This window comes from Mus pahari, chromosome 22 (assembly GCF_900095145.1).
Source record: "Mus pahari chromosome 22, PAHARI_EIJ_v1.1, whole genome shotgun sequence".
Classification (NCBI taxonomy): domain Eukaryota; kingdom Metazoa; phylum Chordata; class Mammalia; order Rodentia; family Muridae; genus Mus; species Mus pahari.
This window is the reverse complement of record NC_034611.1, coordinates 48011001-48016858: the sequence shown is the minus strand read 5'-3', so window position 1 is coordinate 48016858 and position 5858 is coordinate 48011001. Positions and strand designations below refer to the sequence as shown.

General features: G+C 43.7%; 1 protein-coding gene and 1 non-coding gene across 5 annotated transcripts in view; one reads left to right on the top strand and one right to left on the bottom strand.

Annotated features, from left to right (window-relative positions):
* Nucleotides 1-5858, bottom strand: part of Unc13b (unc-13 homolog B) — a 200862-nt gene that overhangs the window by 58990 nt on the left and 136014 nt on the right. The gene's annotated exons all lie outside the window — the stretch shown is intronic.
* On the top strand, nt 3677-3737 carry LOC115063025. The gene has a single exon (XR_003842907.1). It is a non-coding gene; the product is annotated as a U7 small nuclear RNA (small nuclear RNA).

The window sequence follows — 5858 nt, the reverse complement described above, 5'->3', positions numbered from 1 at the left end:
GGAGGGAGGGAGGGAGGGAGGGAGGGAGGGAAAGATACCAGAAACAACTAGGTTGGAAGCAAAGAGCATGACTACCCCAAACCTGGCCTCTGTTTTCAGGTGTCACTGCCAGAGACTGGCTGGGTCAGGATGAGCGGTACCTATCTTGTCTTCCCATAATGGCAGTCATAAATACAGATACAAAGGATGGGAAAACTAAGTTCTATTTTACATAGGAGTCAGCTTGAGGCTATTTTCCTTCTTTACCACTAAGAAACCCAGAAGCATGACAAAGAGGCTGACATGTGGCCAACACAGCTGGGATTTCTTTTATGCGTGGGGAAAATGGTTTGTTCTGGTGGCTGAGAAAAGTCATTTTTTTCCCTCCTTATAGAATTATACTCTCCCCAAACTATTCAGAAACTATATACAAGCAGAGAGGTGTTCCTCTTTCTTGCCCCAGGAACATGCCACCCTAAGAGAACAATGAACCTGGCAGAGATATGCTGCATTCACTGATGTGCTAAGACAGAGCTGCCACACAGCCTAAATCAGACCTGACAAGCTTCAAGGCAGGCCTAAGGAATCATAAACTGCTGACAAACTTCAGTTCTACAATCAGGTCAAGCACCATGCTTGATTAGCACCTTGAACATAAAGAGACAATAACGAAATGCTCAGGTAGTACAGTTTTCAGTTGATACTACCAAAGGCTTTGTCTATTTAAGAACCAAATGATTAAAAGGGTTTTAAATAGTTCTTCATCTTTGTTTTAAAACTCTTAAAGGGGTATGCATGCTTATGTTCTCTTCCCCCAACTCTGATCAAAAGTCACAATGTCCAGACCACTCTCAGCATTTTATTGCTGTGACGAGACACCGTGACCATAGACACTTATAAAGGAAAGCACTTAACTAAAGCTAGCTTACTGTTTAGCAGTTTAATCTTTATCATCATGATGGGCAGCATGGTGCTGGAAGGGAGGCTGGGTCTCTACGCCTGGATCAGCAGCAGCAGAGAGAGCCACTGGGCCGGTCCTGGGCTTCTGAAACCTCAAGCCTGCTCTCAGTAACACACTTCCTCCATGGACGCCAAACCTATTCCAACAAGGCCATACCTCCCAGTAGTACCACTCCCTATGAGACTATGAACCACCACATTCTATCCCTGGGCCCCCACAAGCTTGAAGCCATATCATAATGCAAAAGTCATTCATCCCCACTTCAAAAATCCCATGTCTACAAGGCTCAACCATGTTTAAAAGTCCTGTCTCTTCTGAGACTCACGGCAATCTCTCCGTTGTAACCCCCTATAAAATCAAAATAAAAACCAAATCACACACTTCCTACATACAATGGCACAAGATATACATTATCATTCCAAAAGGGAGGAAAGGGAGCATAGTGATAAACACTGGACCAAACAAAAATGAAATCCAGCTGAGCAAACTCTGCATCTCCATGCCGGATGTCAAAGCGCCCTTCAGATCTCCAGCTCCTTTCATCCTTATTGACTGCAGTATATTTCTCTCTCTTGGGCTAGTTCCACCCCCTGTTAGCAGCTTTCCTCGGCAGGTATTGCATAACTCTGGCATCTCTAACCTCTTGGGGTCTCCAAGACAATCCAAGCTTCACCTTCACAGCTTCATGAAATGGCCTCTCTGAACCTCCATGCACGGACACCCTTGTCACATGCTGGGTCTCAGCAGCTTTCCTTAGTCACAGAGGGAAATTCCCTAACCCTTTTCTTATATCCTTGATTCTAAAGGCAGTACCAGGTGGCTGAAGCTGCAGCCAGGTTCTTCTGGGACTGGAACATGTTTCCCTCATTCAAATACATTTCCACCAGCTTTCTATTTTTGGTGGTTTCCTTTACTGTCTAAGCTTGGCTGTCCGGGAACTCTATCTGTAAACCAGAATGGCCTCAAACTCATATTCCCCCTGACTCTGCCTCTGAAGTGCTGGAATAAAAGGTGTGTGCCACCATGACCAGCCCTAAGTTTTTCTTTAATTCTTTTTCACTTTTTTTCTTTTCTTTTTTTCTTTTACAGTGTATATAAGTACACTGTAGCTGTCTTCAGACACACCAGAAGGACGTCAGATCTCATTATGGATGGTTGTGAGCCACCATGTGGTTGCTGGGATTTGAACTCAAGACCTTTGGAAGGACAGACAGTGCTCTTACCTGCTGAGCCATCTTGCCAGCCCCCCCCCTTTTCACTTTTTTTAAAAAAATTCTTTTTCACTAGTAAGAAGCTTAGCAGGGTAGGGTCACCACTCCCTTTATTCCAATTAGCACAGGGCTTTTCCTTATCTGTTTACACTTCCTGGTGCCCCTTTTATTCTCAAAATACACATTTTTTTTTCCCTTGCTAAGCTTGCTCCTTTTTTATTATAGCTATACATAAGCCTGGTCACTAATAATTGTACAGCATAGTCAACACTAGGCTGTTTTGAAATCTCTGCCAAAGCTGTTAATCTACAACTGCTCAATTTGGCCTCAGGCAGATTTTTTTTTTTTTGGACAAGGGCAGAAAACAGCCACATTCTTCCATTCTTCAAAATATCACAAGAACCATCTCTAGGCTATATACTAAAATTCTATCATAGCACTATCCCACTCCTGGTACCAGCTTTTATCTTAAGAGTGTGAAGACATACCATGACCATGGCAAGTCTTATAAAAGAAAACATTTAGTTGGGGCTGGCTTACAGTTGAGAGGCTTAGTCCATTATTGTCATAGTGGGAAGCATGCAGACATAGTGCTGAACAGGTATCTGAAGGTCTATATTGGGATCAGCAGGCAGCAAGAAGAGAGTGCCACTAGCAGAGTCCTGCATGGCTGTGGGCAGAATGGCATGACACCATTGTCACCCCTGGAGCAGGGCCAGCAGAGCATGGGCCTCCATCAATGTTGATATAAGGCATATGCCTCCATTGAGTGTAGACATAAGGCTTGTTTATATAATAATGTATGTATTTTACTTTATGTTCCTCCTTCAGGGGAATGTCCTCTCTGCCAAGGTTAATGACTTCAAAATAATCAGAGACAACACAATTCTGGGAAGCCAGAATACGTCTCTGTGATGCTGAGACCTTTAGGACAACCCTTCAGGCTGTGGGAAAGAACTCTGAAAACATGAGTTCAAGAATACATAAATCAGTGTTAAGAGCTGTCCTTTACAGAATTTCCCAACTATGCAAAATATAAGAATGCAATACGAGTTATATGCGGGACATCATGGACTTAAAAGAGAAGAGGCTGCACTAAAGAGCCAGGTCATCAGAAAGATATTTAAGAACAGAGATAAAGAGTTTTAGGGAGTGGGAATCTCAGGGCAAAATCCTACCCAGCTAAGTTTATTGTTTATGTTTACAAAGGCAGGCAGATCTCTGAATTCATTTGCTACATTTTTTTTTAAAAAAAAGTGCTGGCTATCTTTTTATAAGAATCAAGGGGCTGAGGTCATAAAATGCTGATTCCTGGGATAATCAAAAGGGAACCTTAGAGCAAATGACTGAATTGATATGCAAATGAAAGACTGGGTTTTGGTCTGCAAAAGATGAGCTGTCTGGAGAGCTACTGCAGTTCTTTTTTGAATTTGGTAGGTTTTCTGACTTTGGTCAGAAAGCCCTTTTTTTTTTTTTCCTAGTATGTTTTCTGGCTTTGGTTGGAAACCCAGAAAGCTACTTAGAATGCTAACATAGCTCTTTTGAATTTTTCTAGCAGGCTTTCTGACTTTATTCTGAAAACCCAAGACTGTTTTTCTAGCATGTTTTCAGACTTTCGTCAGAGGAAACCCCAAGAATTGTTTTAACAGGTTTTCTGACTTTGGTTGGGAAACCCAAGAGCTGTCTTGAGCAGAGAGCTGTAGCTGCTACTTGTATTATGAATGCTAATTATGTTCCCCCAAAACTGTTTGCAGAAGAGGGTCTGCACACACCTTCTGGGAACCCGCCCTCTGTCCCCCAGTGGTTTCTGATTGGTAAATAAAGATGCCAGCAGCCAATAGCTGGGGAGGAAAGACAGAGGTGGGATTTTAGGATTCCTGGGCTTGGGACCAGGAGGGGGAGAAAGAGGAGATGCACCATGCCTTATGAGAGTGTGAAGGGAGAAGAGAGAGAGGCCACCATGGGATAAAGAAGCAAGGAGAGCAACCCAGGCTCTGGGCCAAGAAAATGTGGCCCAGGCAGCTGACTAATTGGAATTAAGAGCAGCCAAGATATAACATAGGAATTACTAAGGAGTAACTCGGAATTATCAGTGGGAGGTAGATTCTAGCATCATGGAAGGTAGGCAATCGCCCAGCTATTGTGCTGCTTAAGGCATATTAAAGTTTGTGTGTGTGTGTGTGTGTGTGTGTGTGTGTGTGTGTGCATGCACTTTGTTCAGGAACACAAACCATTGAGGCGGGTAGCAACCCTGTGTCAGTGATTTGCCTCATGTCTAGCAGGAGCTTGCTTTTGCTAGTGGAAAATCATTTCTGCAACTGTGTAGCATTGGGAATTCTGGGGACATTTTATATAGCCTTTTGAAATGTAAATAGATAAAACATCCAATAAAAAATGTAGGGTATATAGAATGCTAGGGCCCTGAGAGACAAGGCTGGTGGCTTGTTGTTGATTAGTTGCTGTTGTTACTGTTGGTCACGGTTTGTTAAGTAGTTGTGAGCAAAGAAGAAATTAGGTTACCTGCCAGCAAGTATCAAACTTGCCCCAAAGAGCTTAATACCCTTAGTCAGCAGGAAATGATCTAACAATAATGCTGCCCCCTTTTCCCTCCATCCTTCTTTCTCTCTTGCCTAGTTTTAGTGGGCTGAAAGGGTGGAAGAAAGAAGAATCCACAAAGTAGCCCAAGATAAGAAATCTGAAGAAACTAAGCAACAATATGTCTTTTCCCTTTGACTTCAAGAAGTGTTTTTTTTTTTTAGGTTAAAAAAAAATTATGAGTATTTCACCTGAGTGAGTGTGAGAGTGTGTGTGTGTGTGTGTGTGTGTGTGTGTGTGTGTGTGTGTGTGTGTGTACACCATGCTTTCCTAGACCCCACACAGCTCAGAAGAGGGTGTTTGAGGACTCCCTGGAACTGAAGTAAGTCAGTCTTCTCCTAGCAGCCTTCAGTTGAAGATGTAGAAGTAAGGGATGGTTGCAAGTCACCATGTGGGTGTTGGGAACCAAACCTGGGTCCTCTACAACAGCGACAAGTGATCTTAACCATAGATCCACCTCTCTATGTGCTAGCTGCATGTGGTGGCTCACAGCTATGATCCCAGCACTTGGGAGACTGAGGTAGAAAAGTTGCTGCAAGTTTGGGGTTGGCCTGGTCTACTCAGTGAATTCTCAAACAGTCTGGGCTATAGAATGTTTGAAAAGGAAGAACGGAATAAGAAGGAGTGGGGCGAGGAGGATGATAAGGAGAAAAGGAAAAAGGGAAAGAGTCAGAAAAGGTTGGGGTACAGCTCAGTGACAGAGTATTTGCTTTGCATTAGAGGTTCTAGGCTTAATGCCATTACTACCAAAAGTACGAGCGGCAGCAACAGAACTATACACCTAACTGTGTGTACAACAGCTGGGCATACACCTAACTGTGTGTACGACAGCTGGGCATACACCTAACTGTGTGTACGACAGATGGGCATACACCTAACTGTGTGTACGACAGCTGGGCATACACCTAACTGTGTGTATGACAGCTGGGCATACACCTAACTGTGTGTACGACAGCTGGGCATACACCTAACTGTGTGTACGACAGCTGGGCATACACCTAACTGTGTGTACGACAACTGGGCTTCAGGGTGTACCTAACTGTGTGTACGACAGCTGGGCTTCAGGGTGTACCTAACTGTGTGTACGACAGCTGGGCTTCAGGGTGTACCTA